Source organism: Humulus lupulus, chromosome X, assembly GCF_963169125.1.
Source record: "Humulus lupulus chromosome X, drHumLupu1.1, whole genome shotgun sequence".
NCBI lineage: Eukaryota > Viridiplantae > Streptophyta > Magnoliopsida > Rosales > Cannabaceae > Humulus > Humulus lupulus.
Genome location: NC_084802.1, coordinates 169,765,411 through 169,790,830, shown reverse-complemented (window position 1 = coordinate 169,790,830; position 25,420 = coordinate 169,765,411). Strand labels below are relative to the sequence as shown.

General features: G+C 34.4%; 1 long non-coding RNA gene across 1 annotated transcript; it reads right to left on the bottom strand.

The window, feature by feature from the left end:
- Positions 1–10,861: 10,861 nt before the first annotated feature.
- Positions 10,862–14,524, bottom strand: LOC133804251 (uncharacterized). The gene is made up of 4 exons (XR_009878388.1): positions 13,899–14,524; positions 13,720–13,786; positions 11,774–11,814; positions 10,862–11,187 (listed from the first exon to the last, which is right to left on the bottom strand). It is a non-coding gene; the product is annotated as an uncharacterized LOC133804251 (long non-coding RNA).
- Between the last annotated feature and the right edge of the window lie 10,896 nt (positions 14,525–25,420).

Below are 25,420 nucleotides of genomic sequence, written 5' to 3'. Positions count from 1 at the left end.
CCAAAGGTTCGCCAAGATTACTTAAGGGTCGAGTCAGGACTATGAAGGCCGCAGGTTGAGAAGGCATCCAGCTAGGGATACGAGCTGGAGTTGGAAGCTATGACATTTTATAAAGTCAACCACGCAATGTAAACGTGCATATATCAAACATCACGTGTCTGATATATCCCCGAATTCTCGGACACGCAGCATGAACGTGCATATTCAGGCACCCACGACTGGGTTGGGCCGTGCGGCCCATTATCCCCCTTAAATGTTGATTAGACCACACTTCATTTGTCAGGTTTTATGAATTAATCATGAATGTCACAGGAGTGGCATGATGGGTAAGAGGGTCACGGGATGACCCCCCTTACCAACTCCTCGATGCCCTCTCCTATAAATATGGAGACCTTGGGAGTTAGAAAGGGTTGGATTCTATTGTGTAACGAAATACCCTGTAGAGAATACCAGAAATATAGCAATAATATTGGCTAGTGGAGTAGAAGGATTTTAACCTTTGAACCACCTAAAAACGTAATTGTGTCACCAGTCCATTTAAAGATCATTCATCTGTTTCGGTTCATTATTAAGCACTAATCTCTTTCTCTTATTTTCTTAATTACCTGTTGGCGAAGAACCGCGTCAACAGTTTGGTGCTTTCATTGAGAGCTTGTTAGATTGGTGCTATCACGAATATCCAACTATGGTGACCACTCGATCAAGACACGGTAAGGAGGCCGAACAACATGATGGGCAGGAGGCTCATCACGCCGCCATCTCCGATGAGCAAAATCTTGAAGTCCAGCAGCGGCCGGGCAAGCAGCCGATAGGCCAGGATGACACTGGAAGTTCGGCACCCCGGCCACCTAATCCAAACCCGGATTTTTACATTGCGGTAGAGATGGAGAACGCTCAGCTGAGGAGCCATCGCCTCGCCCCCGCTGCTCCGGGCTGGCCTTGAGGCAGAAAAAATATAGGATATCTGCAGGTTGTGGGGACCTCCCACTCCTGCTTCAAGAACAAATATCTCAACCCCGCCAACAAACGGTAGGAGTTGGGGGGGAGCTAGAAAGGCGCCAATTTCACATAGTTGAGGAAGTCAGCGAAATATTGGTCCAGCGGGAGAAAGGCCCCAGCCTTGAAGTGCTCGTCACTCCAGGCCGCATATTCCTCGTCGAGCGGCGCGCAGCTCCGCTCACCTTCTAGGGGAGGTCGGGCGATCAGGGCGCCCCTCCCCAGCTCGATGTTGTGGGAGAGGAATATTTTATTCACTCTCCCCTGGTCGGTGATCTTCGAGACGATCCTCTTGGCCTCGAAAAAAGCGTCAGGCGCCACCTCGAGCTCCCCCTCCACGGCCGGCCCAAAGACGGGGATTGGGGAGTCTGTCATCACCTCCTTTCCTTTGGACTGTTGGGAGGACGAGCTGCCTGCAGTCTTCTTGGGAGCGTTCTTCTTGGGTCCCATCTGGTCGCTTAGCGAACAAAAGAAGAAATTTCAGAAAGGGCGACCTACGCATAAGAAAGAGTCTGAAGGAATTTTTCCTTTGCACGGGCTAAGGTAAGCTCAGCCTGTGGAGAGTGAGACCACGTGGTTCTGTGAACACGCGCCTGTGCTCCCAACAGATCCCCGATTACTCAGAATTTGTGTGTCAGGAGGGTCAGGATAAAAGTTTGCCTTGGAAGGAAAGTTTCAGTAGGCAAGAGGTGCAAAACCGCCTGTGAAGCGTGTCCCCTAAGCTACCCGGTTTTGCACCCAAAATGCTGGATATTTTGAACAAGCATACCAAAAAATCTACCTAGAAGGTTTCCCCAGAAAATGCACCCTCTAAGCCATGCTCCTAAATGGTTTTCTTCTACAAGCGATACCCTAACCTAAAAGCTTTCTCCCCTCATACCCACAAAAAACCAACAAAACCTTGTATGCAGCTACAAGAACTATTTACCTAAGCTACAGTGAAAAGAAAATTTAAAGCGTGCACAGTCAGAAAACTTACGAAGTAGTTTGCTGTGGGAGGGATGAAGGGGTCGTCGGGGTTGGGGCCTCGATGGAGTGACTGGTTCCAAAACCTCAAAGGAACCCTTGCGCCTGATCTTCTGGAATGCTGGGAACGGTAACCAGGAGAAAAAGAGGGTTTTTTTAGGATGAGAAGAGAGAAGAATAAGGGAAATTCAGAAAATTTTCAAATAAACGGGTGGCCACCCCTTTTATATACGTGAAAGGCCACGTGAGGAGGGCTGTTGGATTGCCCTGATGTGGGATCCGAGGCTCTCCACTCGAAAGGCGAAATGACGGCTGGGTATAGACTAGGTCATTTAATGCGGTTCTAGGAAGACGTACCGTCACCAACCAAGATGTTCCACGTATTCGACACCTGCGTAAAAGGTGGAATATGGAGAGTCCATGGAGAAGCCTAAAAGCCCCCACTGTGGCCTTACACGACATCGTGTACCACGAGCAGGGGCTTGGGGGGCAAATGTACGCCCTGATTTTCCAACGGGCTATTAGCGAGCTGAGATATGGCCTAATTATATCAGTCACGTGGATACCCCATGACGGGAGCTGCTATCGTTAGGTCTTACCTCTTTAGCTCGAGGTAGCCAAAGGTTCGCCAAGATTACTTAAGGGTCGAGTCAGGACTATGAAGGCCGCACGTCGAGAAGGCATCCAGCTAGGGATACGAGCTGGAGTTGGAAGCTATGACCTTTTATAAAGTCAACCACGCAATGTAAACGTGCATATATCAGACATCACGTGTCTGATATATCCCTGAATTCTCGGACACGCAGCATGAACGTGCGTATTCAGGCACCCACGACTGGGTTGGGCCGTGCGGCCCATTATCCCCCTTACCTGTTGATTAGACCACACTTCATTTGTTAGGTTTTAGGAATTAATCATGAATGTCACAGGAGTGGCATGATGGGTAAGAGGGTCACGGGATGACCCCCCTTACCAACTCCCCGGTGCCCTCTCCTATAAATATGGAGACCCTGGGAGTTGGAAATGGTTGGATTCTATTGTGTAACGAAATACCCTGTAAAGAATACCAGAAATATAGCAATAATATTAGCTGGTGGAGTAGAAGGATTTTAACCTTTGAACCACCTAAAAACGTAATTGTGTCACCAGTCCATTTAAAGATCATTCATCCGTTTCGGTTCATTATTAAGCACTAATCTTTTTCTCTTATTTTCTTAATTACCTGTTGGCGAAGAACCGCGTCAACATATGTAATATTAATAAGTATATATATATTTTATACAAATTTCATACCCAAATAAATTATATATATATGTATTGGTTAAATAAATTAATATATTTTAAAATTTCAATAATATAAAACAAATTAAAGTTTCCTTAATAATGTATTCTTATAATGACATAGCAGGTCGGTTCTACACAATCGACCTACCATGTCTTCGAAAAAATTATTAAAGAGATACTCTAAATTATTTTATAAAGTTTTTATTTTAAATTATAAATACTATTAAATTAAAATATTTTATTTTTTTATAAAAATTGAATTAATTTTTAATTACAAATAATTTATTAATTTATTTATATTTTAAAATTTAGAATATGTGTACTATTAAATATTTAAATTGTAAATATTATTAAATTAAAATATTTTTTTATTTATAACATATAATTATAATGTAATGTTAACAAATATAAATTTTACATTATTTGAATTTTAAAATATATTAATTTAATTTAATTCATTTATTTATACTTCAAAGTATTATAATGTAATATTAATAAATATAATTTTTTTAAATTTATTTCATACTACATATATATATTTATAGTTTAAATAAATTAATATATTTTAAGTTCATATAATGTAAAATAAATAATAATATGACATGATAAGTCGGTTCACATAGTACCGACCTACCATGTTAGGAAGGTAGGACATGGTAGGTCAGTTTCCCAGGAACCGACCTATTATGTCTTCTACAAGCATGGGAGGTCGGTTCACATAGAACTGACCTACCATGTCCACATGGTAAGTCAATTCCCGCGCAACTGACCTCCAATGCTTAACTTTAACATACATGATAAGTCGGTTCTGTATAAACTAACTTATGAACATGTGTTAAGTCGGTTTAAGCATAACAGACCTCTCATGACCGATGGTTGATGTCCAAATTGTAGTAGTGGACACATCAAAAAGGAGTTGCTAAGGATATGAAGACGTAACCCGAGTTACTAAGGATATGAATACGTAGCTCAAAGGACGGACGCGCCAAGGTTATTCAAGGACTAGAGATCCTGTTTACCTCAAAAGGTGACATGGACAAGTTAGCAGGCCATGTTCACAAGGATATTGATGTTTATGTTATGATGATTATGATGGTGATGATGACTTTGTACATTATGCCAATGTTGTGATGGTTATGTTTATGTTTACGATAACAATGTTATGGTGTATGACGATGTATGAATGTCAATATGTTTTGTGTGTTTTACTTATGTGTTATTTGTACTTCCTTACTGGGCTTTTAGCTCACCCCCTTAATTTCCCTTCTAGGAAGCAAATAGGTTTCTCTATGGCACGCGTGGTGATGTGGGGAGTTCTATCGTCATGGTGTGTATGGCGTGGGGGCATCCTATGGACGAGAAATAATAAGTTTAAAATGTCATTTTTCTAAAATAATGTTATGTTTATTTTAACATTCTAAACTTATCAGTGGAACTTGAACTTTGGTTATTTTTAAGAACTTTGCATGAAAACTATTATTTTTCTTTTTAAACTATTGGACCAAACTTGCATGTTTTAGTAGGGCCCCACTGGGATTTTATAATAAGTGGTTTTTCTCCTATAAATTCATGAGTATGCGAATGTTTTATAAAGAACTAGATTATGGCATTTTACAAATTCCACATTAACTTAATTTTATTAAGAAAATATATTAATTTATTTTTATTATGTTTTTTTAGTTTTTATATAAATTTTAAATACATAAAAAAAATTCATATATTATAAAAGAATGACATAAACATATCTTTTTAAAAAAATAAACTAAAACATTATCTATAGTTTTAAAAAATAAAATATAAGATAATTTTATTTTATTTTATTTTTTATAAAATAAATAAAAAACTGTTTAACCAATAATCCATTAGATACATAATTTTTATATATAAAGATATTCTTCATTCTAGTTTTAAAATTAAACAATTTTTTTTTTAGAAAAAATATTATAAATTTCAATATAATAAAATATTAAAAAAATTCTAAATTAAAACTATGAATTTAAAAAGTGTATTTGATCAAATTTTAATTATTTAATTTAAAATTTTAAAGCCAACAAAAAGTTATATATAATATAAATATATATTATTTAATTAATGACTAGAGCAATTAAAATAAAATATTTAAAAAAATAAAATAAAAAAATGTATATTTATGTCTTATTTCACTATTACTTATATGTTTGGATAAACAAAATATGTTAAATAATAAAATAAATAAATAATAAAAGAAAGAAAAAAATAAATGTGATAAAATAAATATTTTTCGGATATTGTTTTAAAAAGATAATTGTTAGAGTTAAATACTTTAATTAATATGAATTTTAAAATAGGTTATTGTTTTGAAAATATAATTGATAGAGTTAAATACTTTAATTAATATGACATTTTAAAATATGTGATGATAAATTATTATAGCTCATTTATTATTATTATTTTTCAATTTATTTACCTTATTTAGATGACTTTATTACTTTTTTTATTTATTTATTTACCTTATTTAGATGATTTAAAACTAAAGATCTTAGAACGCAATAAAATAATGTTAAATTTAACGGGAAACAACAATTTCCGTTAAACTCACATTTATAATACTTAAAGATATATATATAGGAAAACTCTATAGTAAGGGTGTCAATTTAGCCCTTACCGGTGGGGGCATTTCTATTTTCAATATGTATAGAAATTATTAGGCCTACACACCAGGCTCGACACACCAGGCCCGCCTGAAGAACATGCCTGGTCTGATAGGCCCAAAGTCGTTGCCCGAAATTCGACACCCAATTCAAATTTAGCTCGCCCTATTCAAATGTATTTCAGATCGGATTTTAGTGGACTTTTTGAGATTTTTGGATTTCAAGTGAAACCCGAACATGACAATAAGTTTTTTTTGAAAAAAATATATGTAATACATATTTGAAAAATAAAAATCCTAATTTCCCGACCTCTCTTCTCTTCTCCTTCTCTCACTACCTAGTCGACTGTTGGTATTAAATGAGAAAAAAAATACGCAGCAGTATAGACTCTTTTAAAAAAAATTATTAATACCAGCTGGGATCATACATATATAGATATATTAAATAACACATTAATATATAAGAGATTATCTGTAGTAGCCTATCAAGTATCCTTGATTATTTTCATATAAATCAGCAATCTTCCTATCTTTTCTGAAAGCTCACACCTTAATCTTCCAAGTCAATCCTCAAACACACAAGGACGTGTGTGTGCACATATGATTCAAATGCTGATTTAGACTTTCTAGATGTACTCAGTACATGAGATCTAGAGAAGATTCAGAAGAGAGAGACTATATAAATTTCTAGAATTTCAAGTTTAGAAAATTCTATCGTTTCTTTTCTTAGAGAGTCTGACAATCAAAATTAACAACTTTAACGGAATCCCTTCTTTTCAGATTTATAAAGATAATTAACTAATTTAATTCATATTTATTTTATTAAAAAAAAAACTCATCAATTACATCTATTTGAATTATTTAATTTAAATCATATTTAAAAATAATAATTAAATATAATTAAATAAACTAATTAATTTGAAATTCAAAATTCAATTCTCAGAGATAGGATATCCCTGAAAGTGGCGCCTGTAACGTCCCAAATTCCCTAATAAGGCTTAGTATCTTGATTAGGGGGTCAGGAGGGCAATAATTGATTGAAATGCATTATTATGTGATGGTATGCACGATTATATGAATTATGTGAGTTATATTATATTATGACTGTATTTGCATGCATGTGGGCTCGTTTCTTATTAGAAGGGTATTTTTGTGATTTTGGCCCGTCGAGGGCATATTTGAGTATATATGTGTTATATGATTGAGATCACATTATTATGTGGATATATTTGGATTTTCGACACGAGGCGATCCTAGGGAGCAAGTTAGCGGTTTAGTCATAACAGGATCAAATACCAGGCTCGGGGCGAGCCTAGGGGTATTTTGGTAATTTAGGGCATTGTCGGGATTTATCAGGTAATGGGAAATTCTTTGGTAATTATTGGAGGATATTAGAAGTAATGGGAATCATGAGGCATTAATTTGGATTAGCGAGAAAAGTGGCAATGACGGTTTTGCCCTTGAGGGCATTAGAGAGTAAGCTAAAGGGTAAGGGGTATTTTAGTCATTACTTGCCTAAGGGAGAGATATACTCAGCCAATTCAGAACCTAGTAAAACCAAGAAACACTCTTAGCTCTCTCCCTCTCTCTCTCTCTCTCCTCTACGCTCTCTCTCCCTCTCTCTATGTTGGCTTGGATTTTTGAGGAAAATTAGTGGAGTTTAAGGCTTGGAAGCTTGAAGGCTTGAGGCTAGAATTGCATTAACTACAGCTGGGAGGTCCTAATTTACAATTGGGGTAAGGTTGTAAACCATGTTTTGATTAATTTTGATTTGGTTATAAGAGTGTTCTTGAGCTTTGAGGCTCAAGGTGATGATTTTGAGTTTTGGTGGGGTGTTTGATTGGGTTTAAGGTTGGGTTTTGATGGTGATAATGTGTTGATGATGTCTTGGGACTCGATTATGGCTTTGGGACTGCCTTAGGGTGGATTAGGAGGAAATTGGCTTGGAGAAAAGCTTGGAAAAACTGGGTTCGTGGGGTCGCATCGGGGCCTTATTCTTGGGGCGCGCGACCCGCATGAACCCAGAGCCCAAGTGGCTCTCTGAATCGCATAGGCGTATTATGACCCTTTAGGGATGCACTGCGGCACGCATCCCTATGATTAAGGCAGGGGACTCTCTGACTTGAGGCGCGCCACGACTCGTCAGGGGGTGTCGAGGCGGTAATTGGGAGAATTGGCCAAAATAGGTTTTGGGTGGCGGGAACTCAAACCTAAGGGCTCAGGAAGGATTCTACTACCCAGTTTAGTAGAATTTGAGGTTCCGGAGGCTAGGTCTCGGTCCGGAAGCCTTTATTTACTCGATATTGATAAATATCATTTATTATGGTTGTGGCTAGGGTACCACTAGGGCTCAGGACATGATCATGCTCGGGGGTCATTGTTAATTAACTCGTGCTTGGACCATAGGTAAGAAATTGCACCCAATATGTGATGTATGTGATTAGGGCTTGGCCCAATTGTTAAATATAGTTATGATTATGTGCATGATTATGATTGGTCTTGTGATTTCTTGATTAAGCATGCTTGAATACTATGTATGTGGATAATGGTTAAATGATGTATGCATGTGTTGCATTATCTGATCGAAAGTCAAGGGCGGCAATAGCGCGCTGAGCATTGGTCGATATGGTTAGGCCTAATCAGAAGTGTATTATACGCTTGATCGACCCTATGGTTGTTGGAAAATTAAAGCGCTAGGTACGCTGGGCCAGCTCTAAGGTTGGTTATACAGAGGATAGGGCAATAGGCAACGGGGTGACTCTATAGTCCCATATCCTAGGGCAACAGGCCCCGGTATGATTTATTAATCATTTATTTAGGCCAGCGGCCCCAAGGTGACTCTATGGTGACGTATATAGGGCAACGGGCCCCAGTATGACTTATTAGTCACTTATCTGAATATAATGCATGCATGAGTAGGGTTATGACTACTAGGCATGCTTATTATGATTCTGTAATATGTTATTAACTTCTTATGAGGATGTTTAAGTTTCCTTATTGAGCCTTGACTCACGGATGCTATGTGGTGCAGGTAAGGGGAAGGGAAAGCTAGACCAACCATGAGTTGGAGAGCTTCGGTGGCGATGTGTACATATGCGGTTGCTCGACTACCACGACCGGGGTTTCTCAAAAGAACTAAGGTCAAACCCTATTTTTCCACTTATGTCTGCTATTTTGTAATTTTTGAGTTGTAATTACACTTTTGAAACTGTAAACGACCTTTTAAGCGTTTGTTTTGGGATCCCATGTACGCAATTGACGTTTTGATGAAAAGACTATTCCTTTCATCCAAAAATTTTAACCCTAAGCCGTTAATCACGTTTATGACCAAATGACTCGATTAGCGAGCCTAGCACTATTTAAAATACACAGTGTAACGGTCCTGGCTATCTAGGGCGTTACAACGCCACTCACTATGCATCACAGTGAATGGCGTGTGCCACTGTTTTGCTATCCTTGATTTTCTCATTTGTTTGTTTAAATAATATTTAAGATAATATATTTATCTCAAAATAAATATCAAGTAATTCTAAATTAACATAATCTTAATATATCTGTTTTAAATATCATATTATAAATATCTTATAATAAGATAATAAATAAACTCTCTCTATGTTAATCCAAACGTGATTAATATTTATTTCAACATAAATTTTTCAAAATAAAAACTATATAGTTAAATAATTAATTATTCACAATTAACCAATTGCCCATTATTATCACATAATTATTTTCTTGCCTTGGAATATTAATTCCTTTGCAATTAAGTCATTCTCTCGACAAATCTTTCTTTTGACATCCTTACCCTTGACAATATAGGACAGAGGTGATCTGGGGACCATGGGCCTATAATACGAAGCTCCAATAAACTAGATTATTAATTAAACTATTTAATCTAATAATATTATTTATTAATTTCATGATTACTCCATTAAAAATATGGAATTGCACTCTAAGTATTTATAGAATTTAATTTTACAGAGTTTTCTTTGTAGTCGATCGATATAATCAATAAATGTAGTTTGGTCTTCCATTTATTAGATAATTAATTAGAACTTGTCAAAATTACCATTTTACCCTTCTAAGTAACTCTTCTTCCTTAAGTACCATTAATTCACTAGTGAATAATAAATCTATAATCAAATTATATATTTGAGCTCAATAACAATTCAGTTCTAGAATTAACCCTTAAGGGAACCAATATTCGATCTGCTTGAAAGTATGAATTCCAATATTTAAATCATGTTCCCAACCATTCATAATATTGAATCTCCAAAACAAAAGTCACTAGCCTCATTATATTAAGAGACCTTAACGAGTGAATCAAAAGATCCAATAAACACAAATAAAAATTCATGACTACTTAGGATTTAGACTGATTTACAAATGATAATCTATTATGATAAGAATTAAATCTTTATGGAAAACGATAAGTTTATAAAGATAGTTAATTCATATCGGTCCTGTCATATATAATCTCTATTATATACAATATCTTTACAAAATTTTAAGGAGGGTATATTGTATCGCACCAAATTTTATTTTATTTTTTTAAATTGTGTGCTTTATTTTATTATTAATTTTTAAGTGTTAGGAAATTTCCTTTTAATGTTTGAATTGTTTGGTAGAAATTATGTGAATTAAAATTGTTAATTATTTTAGTGCCTCATAATATCATTGTGTCGACAAGAGGAATAGGCGCAAGAGGTGGAAGAGGAAGGGGAAGAGGCCGAGGAAGAGGTGCCTCTAAAAACCCTACTACTCCTAAAATCCCTGACATGGGAATGCCGCAAGCTCAGCCACCAGCCCCAGCTGCACTAGCTGTGGATTTAGCTGCAAAAATATCAAGGTTGAGAGATAAGTTAAGGCATAAGGACGAAGAGTTGGCCCAAGCCCAGCAAGTACCCTAAGCACCACAAGTAACATTGGCACAAGCACTGAAGACAAATGCTAAGGTGGTTAGTTACGCTGTAAAATGTCCTTAACTAGTACTTAATAAAACATTCACATTTTCAATGGTTTATAATAGAAAGCAACATATTATAAAGGTTTCAATGGGGTCTCGCTTAAAACATGCAAATTGGGCCCAAAAGTTTTAAAAGAAAATATCAGTTTTATGCAAAGTTCTAAAACAAACAAAAGTTTAAGTCTCATTGACAAGTTTGAAAAGTCTCATTAAACGTAACATCATTAAAAGAAAATGGCGTTTAGAATTGATTGTTTTTCATCCATAGGATGCCCCACGCCATACACAGCAGGACGACATAACTCCCCACATCACCACGCGTGCCATAGAGAAACCTATTTGCTACCTGGAAGGGAAAGTAAGGGGGTGAGCTAAAAGCCCAGTAAGGAAGTACAAACAACAAGCAAGTAAGATACAACAATTTACAAACACTTTCATTCATCTTTATACATCATAGCATCATCATAAAATTGGCATCAATATCATAAACATAAACATACTGCCACCATCGTATCATAAACATCATAACATCGTAACAAAATCATAAACATCACCAAACATCATAACATAATCATAAGCATCACCAAACATCATAACATAATCATGAACAATTCCTTGTGAACATGGCCCGCTAACTTGTCCATGCCTCCCTTTGAGGTAAACAAGAGTCTCTGGTCCTTGAATAACCTCAACGCGTCCGCCCATGGAGTTACGTCTTCATATCCTTAGTAACTCGGGTTACGTCTTCTTTATCCTTAGCAACCGATTTTGATGTGTCACGTTCATCACACTAACATCCATTCATATCATACAATATTCATACAAGCCAACATATCATCACATTATGGCATTCATAATTCATAACATTTCATTCACACAACAGTCTTACCATTCATAATATAACATTCATAAATTCTATCTAACTTCCTTACCTTAGGTCCAAGCTAAGTAAAACCACATCTTCTCAAAGAGCCTATACCATAATCAAAACGACATTTCTTAGCTCCATATAATTACTATTTTGCCCTCTCATAAAACTCATGTGTGCATGGGCCATGCACACATGGTAGGAGTTACACACAACATACACATATGCTTAACTACACATAAGGTTATAAAAAGAATAATGCTCATTCTACCTATATTGCATGCATGATCTTTCTATAACTACATGGTTGCATAATAGACATTATTTTGGACATAAAAGTGAATTTGTATGTAACATGCATACATGGGAATGTGGCGTTTAAAACGATAATTCAAAGCGTCTTACTTCTATCGTTTTAAAATAATATACTTGTAGCATGTGTTTGTTTACCATTGTTTATCTTCTTTAAATTACTAGGTTGATTAAATCTCCCAAGTCGTTCTTTTTATTTCATAAAAACAATTTTATTTAGCCATTAAGAATATATAGAAGACCCATTTATTATTTTTTTAAATTAAAAAGAAAAGCAAAGACATTGGAAATTATTTTAAAAAGAAAATACCTATGATTATCATGTCTTCTTAGAAAATAATAATTTAATTTCAGTTAATAGAATTTCATAATTTAATGTGAGAAAAATAATAATTTTTAAGTGTGGAAAAATATATTTTTACTTGAATTATTTTAAGGCTTAATTTTATGTAACATAAATTCCTAAGTGACAATTAAATAATTATTTTAAACTTTTTAAACTAAACTTTCAGCCACCATATAATTTCTTTAAAAATCACAAATAAATTAAATTCAATATTTTTCTTAATCAAAATAAAGAAAATCATAAAAAAAATACCATTTGTAATATTACCATAGTTTAGGATTTTTAATTTATTTTAAATACTAATCAAATTCCTCTTATTAAGACACACATCACATTTTTTTTTACAAAATTCCAGCAATCAAATTTATCATTAAAATCACCATTTTCATTTTTTTTAAAACTCATATTTTCATCAAAATATAAAAAAAAAAATCTGCAGGTATTTATTTACTCAAAATATCATCTCAAAGTATAATTAAATTTCCCATTAAATTTTTTAAAACATCAAAACATTGGCAAACTTTATTTAAGCATTCAAAACATTATTCTCAACATAAACAACATCATTTCTGCACAAAATCAGCAAGCACATTAAATCATAAAATTCATTCTTTTCATTATATTCACAAAATTCATGCTTATTTATGCACAATATTCAACACAAACCCTAGAATGCTTCTAACCTCTTTAACCATTTTAATCAGACCATGAGTATACAATAATTCATCAATCACCTTAGAACTTATTCACAAGTCATGAACAAATAACCACCCTTGATCTTATGTTAAATATACTCTCAATATATTATTACCATGCAATTATTCCAAAGATCACAACCATCATAACCTCATACAAGATCACAACCTATCATGATTTCTAAGATTAAATTGACATTAAACACAAAAAAAATAACAATCATACTTGAGCATTACCCTAGGCCGAAACACATTTAATAAAAATTAACCCATTCTTTTCATTATTTTAAATATTCATCATCACTTTTCATAGATCACAAATTTAAACCCTTGTACAATTTCACATAAATTCTTTAAGCCAAAACATACCTATCATTTAACCATAGAAAAGCTTTGAACAACATATCATAATCACCATATTTCAATAATCATCTCACTACACATATTTTTAATACACAACCATAAAAATCAAACCCAAACAACATAAACCCATGCCTACGCCTAGGTCTATTTTCCCATGCATCAAATATAAGAAAAACATTCCATCAACACAACATATTATCCTATTACAAACAAACCCACTTTCAGCCATAGTCTCTCCAAAACATCAATCATCAAATACCAATAACCAAAAGATTGAGGGGGAAAATTCAATACCTCTCTTGATTGTAAAATCAAGAACACAACTTGATCAACACCCAAGTGATAATTACATTTGAATACCCTAGGGTTTTTGAAACCCATGAAGAAGAAGAACATAGAAGAAAAGTCTTAAGATGATGGGGAAGATAAACCTTAATAAAAAAAAATAACAAGGAACCATAAGAAAACCATACCTAGGACCTCCTTCTTCTTCTTCCTTTCTCCTCCACCTTCTCTCTAGAAAATGGCAGCCCCTTCCCCTTTCTCTCTCTAGCTCGCCATCCTCTCTCTCTCTTCCTCTCTTCAACACACGGCCAAGAGCAAAAATGACCCTTCCCAAATTTTCCTTCCCCCTTTATCTTAATTCTCTCAATAAAGCCTAATCAAATAAAATGGTAAGTTTCCTTTCTCTTTTTATTTTCTCTTAAGTTCTTATTATTTTCTTTTATCACAATTGATTGGAGATAAAAGGGTGATCACATTCCTTTCCCAAAATGGCTATCTTCTTCAAATTTTGACTTTATTTGCCTTAGAAAATAAATGGAAAAATTTGACTTCCTTTCCCACTACACCCACACGTCCAACACATGGTTTCCCATTTCCTTTTTATTTATTTATTTTTTAATAAATCAATTAAATCTAATATATGGAAACTATATAATGTGTAGGAAATTCTACACATGTGCATCATGCTACCATGCACTAGCACACACTAAATCACTAGGGTACATCACTATCTACCATGCATCTTAGTGCATTCAACCAAATCTCACATAATCACATTTTTAAAATAAAAATAAATAAATATCATTTAACAAATAATTTCACAAAAATATTCTACAATTAATTCTAACAATTAAATAAAACAAACAACAACTAAATAAAATAAACAACATTTAAATTGAAATTCCGTTTTTTATGATTACCAACTTAATTATTCAAATTAAATAATTAGTAGTTGAACTGTTACAGAAATGTTTAAACAGACACAAAGACTGTTTGAACATAAACTAGATATGTTTAAAAAGTTTGTGACCAGAAGATAAAAACGAACATAAGGTAAAGAACACACGAATTTTTACGTGGTATTAGCAATCTTTGCAGATTGCTACTAGTCCACGAGGCCACGCCCAGAGAATGAAATTTATTAGAAGAATTTCTAAATGATTACAAAACCAAATTGACTTGTACAAATAAAGACTCCCTTTTGAATTTGTCGCAACTGTTGTAATCCAAACTCCTAATCAAATTTCTGAAGTGCTAAGATCTTGAACTCCCTTCAAATCATAACACTTGCACTTTTCCTCCCGAAAAGTGACTCACGAACAAGACTTCTCCCGAAGCTTGATGAACAATGTCCAAGTGTGTTCAGCCTGTACAATTAACATAAAGAAAACAATACAGAAGTACACTGTAATAAACCACTAAGAACTTGCTGGACTCAAGTTCTTCACATAATAAAAAGTCTCTAAAAACTTGAAAAATATTTGGAAAATAATACACACAGAGAGATGATCAAAAACCAATGACCTAAGGATGATTATATACTTTTTAGATTCCCTTTAGGTCGTGGAAAACAAATCAGAAACCAATCAGCCAATAAATGGAAAATCTTCCAAAACAGGAAAGTCAGAATCTGTTCAAACAGATTGGCAATCCGTTCAAACAGATTCATTGAACCTGGACAGTTTTTAAACCCAGTTTCCTTAAATAAATAAGGAAACAATATATACATTATCTCTGCAAGCTGTACACGATTTCTGGACAAACAAATCAGATCAAAAAATAAAAATAAATACCAATAATTTCCATTTCAAGAAAATATATTCTTTTATAGGAAATTATATATTTATTTTATTAACATATATATAATAATCTGATTATAGAAAGACACATTTCAACAAAACAGGAAATTACCCATTTTCGAAATTTACCACTCAATATTACAAAACAGGAAACTACCCATTTCGAAAATACTCTTTTAATTAATTTTGTCAATATTGTCAAATATGCCAATAAAGGATTTTACAATCTCCCCCTTTGGCAATTTGATAGACAAAATTAATTCAAAACCTGCAACACAAATGTTAGTGATAAGTAAAGAGAAAGAAGTCCCCCTGAAAACATGCATTAACTTATAACAAACATGTAAAGAGACTAAACTTAACTCCCCCTCAAAATAAGAGGCTCCAGAGTTTAAACAAAACAACAAACAAGCAGGTTTTGGAAAGTATATACTCTCCCCCTTTGTGTCTTTCAAAGAAGCCAAAGAACAATAAACCATAAAATAAAAAAGAGTATGAAAGTGTAATTGACAAAAACTAAAATAAAACTAAACGACTGGATCTTTGGACAGAGAGTGAACAGCCTCCAACACAGAACGTTGCAATCCTTCAATTGACATTACTCGAGCAGCCAAAGAATCAACAGAGGCTCGAACAGCAGCTATTTCTGTGGCAACAAGTCCGGAATCTGTGGCAACAGAGGAGGACGCATGAGGAATGTCATCCGAGGAAAACTTTAGAGATTGGGGCTTGACTTTCTTGGTTGATGGAACATTAGTGGCTTCAGAAGGAGGAGCAGAGGCCTTGTAGGAAGCAGCAGTAGTGGGTGCCACCAAGTCTTCTTAATCATGTTGGAGATCTTTTTTCTGCATGCTCAACACTTTATAAATAACTTGAGGAAAAGGAAGATTCAAGTTTTTCCTATTACCTTTGCGAAACCCAATGATTTGATCATGAATAACCAAAGCCAAATTTATACCAAGACCGGTCCCCACCTTGTACAAAAATGAAGCCATATCAAAAGAGATAGTGGCGGTGTGAGAAGTGGGCTTCCAATTCGTTGTGGCAAACTTATGGAGGACATCATAAGTGTAGGTGAGATTAGAGACCGAGATGACTGTATTAGATGGCCATACCATTTTTTGCCCTACCAATTCAGTGATAACCGTATCCTTGTCAAGAGAGGCAACATCATCATCATCCTCGACATCAAGGGGAAGATGCAAAGCAAGGGCAATGTCTTGAGGAGAAAAAGAGAACCAATGGCCCCTAACAAACACTTTATTATACAGACAAGATTTAGGTTCAATAATTTCATTAGTAAGATTGGCATAGAATTCCTTGACTATTCTATCCACAAAGCCAGTAAATTTAACAAAAGAACCTGTCCATTTTCGATCTTGAAGCATTGTTAGCACACCATAAGGCCGATGATCACTCAAGACACAATTTCTCTCAATGATAAATTTTCTTTGAGCATAGAGAACCATATCACGAGCATTATCATTACAACAAAAAGTTGAAGAATAAGGTTTGAAATTTACACCTGAACGTTTTGGAGAAGGTGTAGGATCAGAAATAGGTCTCTTCCCTTTAGCCTTGGATGACAAAGGAGTTGCAATGGGTTCTGAGTCAGATTCGGCTTCTTGTTCAGAGGGGACAATGTCTTCTTTTTCTGGCTCATCAAACTCAGCCTCTGATTCTGCATTGTCAGGAACTGTTTCATCAGATAAAGTGGTATCATGGGTTGCTTCAGATTCAAACTTTCCTTCCTCAGGGTCAGATTCGGAGGAAGACAGAGAAGGGGGATGAGCCTTCAATCTTTTCTTGGCAACAGTCAAGGGGGAAGAAGACGTGTCCAACCCCAATTTCCTTTTGGGAGTCACAGAATTTTTCTTGGACTGGCTCGGCTTTAAGGGCAATTTGAGCAACCCAGCAACAACAGCTTTGGAAGAAGATGAAACCGATTTTGATTTTGCCCTAGCCGCCAAAGATGAATCAATTGGAAGAGGAGATGGGTCCTTGGCTCGAGAGGGCACCACCACTTTAGCTGGTGGTGCAACATCGACAATGTCAGCTGAGATATCTGGAAACACCATGGGGTGTTCATTAGAGAGGGAGAACACCTTCTTGCGTGCCTTGGATTTGCAAGTTTTCCCAACAGATGTGGCAGCTGCTGGAACAGAAAGAGGCGCTGTTGACATAGATGGAGGAGGCGAAGGAGATGGCACCTTTCGGGATTGAGAAGCAGGGATCTTCTTAGAGGAAGCACCATGAGTTCTCACCATTTTTTTCTTCTCTGAAAAACAGAAAGCACTTACAAAAAAATGAGAGAAAAGAAAAAAAAAATTAGAAGAAGAAGAAGTGACTTAGAGAGATCGTGGGTGAGAAGGAAAAGGGTAATGGCAAGCTTTTTAAGGACAACACTTACCCAATTTGGACACCCACGGCAATAAGAGGTTTTCTTTTTTTTTTTTTTTAAAAAAATGTTTTAATTAAATAAAAGGAAACAACCTTTAAGACACGAACCTTTAAGACACGATCTTCATAAAACTTATCCTTTTTTTTTGTATTTTATAAAGAAAATTAGAAGATTTATAAAATCCCAATCCAAAAAAGGTAACCAGAAAAAAAATAACCCCACACGATCTTCCTATTGTCCTTTTTCCCTTTTTTTTTAAAAAAAAAATTCTAAACAAGGTACAAAACAATAAAGATACAAATCATGGTATTCCAAATTAAGAAATAGGACAAAATAAATTCCTTGGAGACAAAGAATATATTAAATCACACAAATTAAATGCATAATTTCACATAATTACCACAATGATTCGGTCCACCAAGAATTTCCTTGTCAAAATTTATTTATTTATTTTTATTTTATATATATATATATAAACGCACAAAAATAAGAAAACTCAACCAAAAATTTCTACTTTGATTAATGTGAGTCATCCTGATAAGAATAAAATCAAGCAAATGAAAATAAGTGTTAGTGTATACCATGGATAAAAACACTTGTGAAAATAAAAATTTAGTAAGAATATTCGAGAGAAATAAAGCACAATTCAGTCACAAGCACATATTCTTAAGTGAATCAATCAACATGTATGAGTCTTACACACATTTTTTTATTTTTTATAAGCTGTGTACAATTTTTATTGCATTGTTTCAAGCATAAGTGTGTGACAGTGTATGCAAGGGAACATTTCCCATGACAAATAAGTCTTTTTCGAAATTAAAAATAATTGTAACCCATGAAGACGCTGTCACACTACACCAGTGGTAGCCCTTTTCTATGGTAGCGTATCCTCTTCATAACTCTAAATTACAAAGTTCCAACTTACTCAAAAGACGGCTTTCACACACTGATGTAGGTAGCTCTATTCTTTCACAGGAGCTTGAAACAATGCTACACAAAAGGAGGCTCAAACATTAAACATTGATTAATTTACTCGAATATGCCTAGGAGGAATTGATTAAATTTCTCTCAAGAATATACAACCAAAGGCTCATAAACACAAGTCAGATTATCCAGCTTGACACACAACAAAATTTTTTCAAATTGCTTGACAATTCACATTTGATCAAGCTGACAACACCATAACAAGAAAATTTAAAGAGAACAAACCCCCAAAGATTTTCAGAGGAAATCAAAGCGAACCGAATCAAGAGCTTTAGTGAAAATATCAGCAATTTGTTTATGTGTTTCAATATATTCCAAGACAAGAACTTTATTTTCAACTAATTCTCTTATGAAATGATGACGAATATCAATATGTTTAGTACGAGAATGTTGCACATGATTTTTTGAAATATTAATTTCACTTGTATTATCACAAAAAATAGTTAAAGTGTCAAGATCAAACCCATAATCCATCATCATTTGCTTCATCCACAACAGTTGTGCACAACAACTTCCCGCTGCAATGTATTCGGCCTCAGCTGTTGAGAGAGAAATAGAATTCTGTTTCTTGCTGTGCCAAGGGACTAGATTATTTCCCAAGAAGAAACATCCTCCACTAGTGCTTTTTCTGTCATCAGTGTTACCTGCCCAATCAACATCACTAAAACACACTAGATTAGGGTTAGTTTCTTTTGAATACCAAATACCATAATCAGTAGTCCCATGAACATATCGAATGATTCTTTTGACAGCTGTAACATGAGACTCCATGGGATTTCCTTGGTACCTGGCACACACACCAACACTATAACTCAAATCAGGTCTACTAGCAGTGAGATAAAGAAGGCTACCAATCATGCTTCTATATAGAGTAGGATCAACTTTGACACCATTTTCATCTCTGGATAGCTTCACAGTCGTTCCCATTGGTGTTTTGGCAATCTTTGAACTTTCTAGGCCAAATTTTTTCACCAAGTTCTTAGCATATTTGCTTTGAGAAATAAACGTGCCTTCATCTTACTGCTTGACTTGCAAACCTAAGAAATAGGTCAATTCTCCCACCATGCTCATTTCAAATTCCTCTTTCATTTGTTTCACAAATACCTGCACCTCATTGTCAGAAGTAGAACCAAACACAATATCATCAACATAAATTTGAGCAATAATTATGTTAGATTTATTATTTTTGATAAACAAAGTTTTATCTACTCCACCCCTTTTGTATCCATGAGAAATAAGAAATTGAGAGAGTCTCTCATACCAAGCCCGAGGGGCTTGCTTCAAACCATATAGAGCTTTCTCCAATTTGTAAACATGACCAGGTGCATGGGGATCTTCAAACCTTTTGGGTTGTTCAACATATACTTCTTCATTCAAGATCCCATTGAGAAATGCAGATTTGACATCCATTTGAAACAACCTGAAACCAATCAAGCAAGCAATAGACAATAATAATCTAATTGATTCAAGTCTTGCAACAGGTGCAAATGTTTCATCAAAGTCTATTCCTTCACTTGTGTGTATCCTTGTGCCACTACTCTTGCTTTATTTCGCACAATTGTACCAAATTCATCAGACTTATTCTTGAAAATCCATTTTGTGCCAATAATATTGGTATGCAACGGTCTTGGCACAAGGATCCAAACTTTGTTTCTAAAAAATTGTTCAAATTCCTCCTGCATAGCTTTAATCCAATTTTCATCAGTTAAAGCTTCTTTCACATTTTTAGGCTTAATTAGAGATAAGAAACAAACAAATTGAACAACATTACTAAACCTTCTTCGTGTTACCATACTGTCTTTTGGATTTCCAAGTATTAAATCTGTTGGATGATTTAACTTAACTCTGGTTGATGGCTCCTTTTGGACTTCAACCAAAATAATATCTGGAAATTTCTTTTCTGTCTGTCCAGCATCAGTTTCATCGGATTAGCGATCTGTTGGAACAGATGGACCAGACGTTGCAACAGTAGTATCACTGACAGAAACTTCTTTGTGTTTTTCAGTAGGTTCATCAATAAACCTATCAATTTCTTCCTCAGTAGAAAACTCAGAAAAATCCCTGGCATCATCAATAACAATGTTAGCCGACTCCATTACAGTTTGGGTTCTCATGTTATACACACGATAAGCCCTACTGTTAGTGGAGTATCCAATAAAAACACCTTCATCACTCTTAGCATCAAATTTACCAAGATTTTCTCTATCTCTCAAAATGTAACAAACACATCCAAAAACATGAAAGTAAGCCACACTTGGTTTTTTACCTTTCCAAATTTCATAAGATGTTTTAGATGCACCTGGACGAAGAAAAACACGATTTATGATATTGCAAGCAGTGTTAATTGCTTCTGCCCATAACCGTTTGGTCAATTTTTTGCTATTTAGCATCACTCTAGCCATTTCTTGAAGAGTGCAGTTTTTCCTTTCTACAACTCCATTCTGTTGAGGAGTTTTGGGAGCTGAAAACTCATGAGAGATACCTGCAGACTTACAAAAATCATCATAGACAGAATTCTCAAATTCTTTACCATGATCACTTCTTATATGAACAATTTTTCCAATGTTGCAATCTTTTTCAACTTTTAATTTCAAGCAAAGAGTTTTAAAGGCATCAAAAGTGTCAGATTTTTCTTTCAAGAAATCCACCCAAGTATATCTAGAAAAATCATCCACACAAACAAAAATATACCTTTTCCCATTTAAACTCTCAATTTGAATTGGACCCATAAGATCCATGTGAAGCAATTCTAAAACTTTCGAAGTGTTTATGTCAGAAACACTTTTATGTGTAATTTTTAATTGCTTACCAAGTTGACAACTCTTGCACTTACCATCAGATTCTTTACCTAGCTTAGGTGAACCACGAACACTCCCTGCATGTGACAATTTTTTCAAAGTTTTGAAATTTATGTGACCAAGTTTAGCATGCCACACATCAGTGTTATTACTCACAACAGATTGACACATAATAGATGGCAAAAGAGTATAGCAATTGTCATTAGATCTATAACCTTCAAGCACATTCTCACCATTCTTGTTTAAAACAAAACAATTCTCTTTATCAAAGTTAACAGTATAACCTTGATCACAAATTTGACTTATGCTTAGAAGATTAGCTTTAAGTCCTTCCACAAGTAACACTCTTTTGATTCTAGGCAACCCTTCAAAGTTAAGCGTACCCATACCAAGAACATTACCTTCAATTCCATTGCCAAAAGTAACAGACCCACAATGCATAGGTTTTATGTCTGTAAGAATAGACTTGTCACCTGTCATATGTCTTGAACAACCACTATCAAAATACAAAAAATATGAAGAAGTAGATCTATCATATTCACTAGTAAAACCAGCAAAACAATTATTCTTTTTGATCCATATTTTCTTTGATTGAACATTTTCCTTTTTTACTCTTTTGAAATTATCAAAATATTTGAACTTTTCAAAATATTCATTTTTGGCAAAATTCATAAGAGTAAAACACTTAGGACGAATATGACCCTTCCTACCACAAAAATGACAGATTGGAATGAATTTTTCGAACTTACCAATGGATTTACCTACTGACTGTGTCCTTTTTGTTGGAACAATCCGAGTACCGGATACAACAGATTTCAGTGAGGATGACACAGGAACAACAGACGATAGCATCCTAGCCGAGATAAAGACATTTTTCTTTGATTTTTGAGAACTTGAAACACCAAGTCCCACATGACTTCTTTGACATGCATTCTGTATATTCTCAAAAATAGTTGAACCGGGGTTAAGCATTCTAACATTTTTCTCAAGAGTATCCAAATCTTTAGACAACTTATTAATTTCAACATTTTTTGAAATTATTTCTTTTTCAAAATTTTCATTTAAATCAGTAAGTTGTTTAAATTCAAAGGATAAATCTTTATTTTTGCTTACCAATGACCGATTTTCAGAACACACTTTCACCCATGAACCATACATCTTTTTGTAAGATTCACTCAAGGACTCATCATTCAATTCAGATTCATCACTATCAGAATTTTCTTCATCTTTTGAAACATTATTCAAGCAAACAAAATTTTCATATTCAGATTTAGACACAGGTAAAATAGAAGTGAGAGCGACATTACCTTCCTCATCTTCACTACTTTCAGAGTCATTATCACTCCAAGTAGCAATCATACCTTTTTTGTTCTTTTTCAGAGTGTTTGCACACTCAGACTGGATGTGACCAAATCCCTCACATTCCCTGCACTGAATACCCTTTTTATTAGTTTGAAAAGGTTTAAGAGAAGAAGGATTACCTTTTGACATCTTGCCATTGAATTTCTTGTTTCCTATCTTATTCATGTATTTTCGAAAATTCTTTGCAAGCATTGCCATTTCATTATCACCATCTTCATCATCTGAAACTTCCTTTTCAGTGCTCTTGAAAGCTATGGTTTTCTCCTTTTCTTTGGAAGTACTTGGCTTGTCTTTTTGACGAATCTTTTGATTTAACTCAAAGGTACGAAGTGACCCCATCAATTCTTCTACCTTCATAGTATTGAAGTTTTTTGCCTCTTCCATAGCAGTGAGCTTAACATTGAACCTATCAGGAAGAACTCGAACGATTTTTCTAACAAGAACATAATCATCAAGTTTCTCACCAAATGCAAAATACTCATTAGAAATATCAGATAATCTCTCATAAAATTCAGATAGTGTTTCAGAATCAAACATTCTAAGGTCATCAAACCTTGTTTGTAACATAATAAATCTAGACCTTTTAACATCTACAGTTCCTTCAAACTGAGTTTGAAGAATTGTCCAAGCATCTTTAGCCGAGACACATGTGGAAACAAGTTTTATAAAACTTTCTCCAACACCATTAAATATGGCGTGAAGAGCTTTATTATTATAGCTGGATAATTTTTCTTCTTCTGTATCCCAAATAAGTTCAGATTTTACAATTGTGCTTCCATCTTCACCTTTTTCAGTAGGAGGTGACCATCCAGACAAAATTGCTCTCCATGCTTTCTCATCTTGAGCTTTTATGAAAGCTCTTGTCCTAACTTTCCAATATGGATAGTTTGAGTCATTTAGCAATGGAGGTCAAGACACCGAACTACCTTCTGCAAAGAAAGACATTTCACACAAAACAAATCAAATGGAAAATAACCACAAGATCTCACTAAGAGTTTAGTGAACCGCTCTGATACCAATTGAAATTCCATTTTTTATGATTACCAACTTAATTATTCAAATTAAATAATTAATAGTTGAACTGTTACAAAAATGTTTAAACAGACACAAAGACTGTTTGAACAGAAACTAGATATGTTTAAACAGTTTGTGACCAGAAGATAAAAACGAACATAAGGTAAAGAACACACGAAGTTTTACGTGGTATCAACAATCTTTGCAAATTGCTACTAGTCCACGAGGCCACGCCCAGAGAATGAAATTTATTAGAAGAATTTCTAAATGATTACAAAACCAAATTGACTTATACAAATAAAGACTCTCTCTTGAATTTGTCGCAACTGTTGTAATCCAAACTCCTAATCAAATTTCTGAAGTGCTAAGATCTTGAATTCCCTTCAAATCATAACACTTGCACTTTTCCTCCCGAAAAGTGACTCACGAACAAGACTTCTCCTGAAGCTTGATGAACAATGTCCAAGTGTGTTCAACCTGTACAATTAACATAAAGAAAACAATACAGAAGTACACTGTAATAAACCACTAAGAACTTGCTGGACTCAAGTTCTTCACATAATAAAAAGTCTCTCTAAAAACTTGAAAAATATTTGGAAAATAATACACACAGAGTGATGATTAAAAACCAATGACCTAAGGATGATTATATACTTTTTAGATTCCCTTTAGGTCGTGGAAAACAAATCAGAAACCAATCAGCCAATAAATGGAAAATCTTCCAAAACAGGAAAGTCAGAATCTGTTCAAACAGACTAGCAATCCGTTCAAACAGATTCATTGAACCTGGACAGTTTTTAAACCCAGTTTCCTTAAATAAATAAGGAAACAATATATACATTAGCTCTGCAAGCTGTACACGATTTCTGGACAAACAAATCAGATCAAAAAATAAAAATAAATACCAATAATTTCCATTTCAAGAAAATATATTCTTTTATAGGAAATTATATATTTATTTTATTAACATATATATAATAATCTGATTATAGAAAGACACATTTCAACAAAACAGGAAATTACCCATTTTCGAAATTTACCACTCAATATTACAAAACAGGAAACTACCCATTTCGAAATACTCTTTTAATTAATTTTGTCAATATTGTCAAATATGCCAATAAAGGATTTTACATAAATAAAACAATTCACCACACTTAACACTTAAATAAAATAAAAATCCAAAAAATTTTAATACCTAAAATTTTTTGTTTTGGTTTACTACAATATACCCTCCTTAAAAGGAATTTCGTCTAGAAATTCTTTCTTACCAAATAATTTAGGGTATCTTGCTTTCATGTCCTCCTCCAACTCCCATGTTGCTTCTCGTTCCGTACTATTCCTCCACAGGA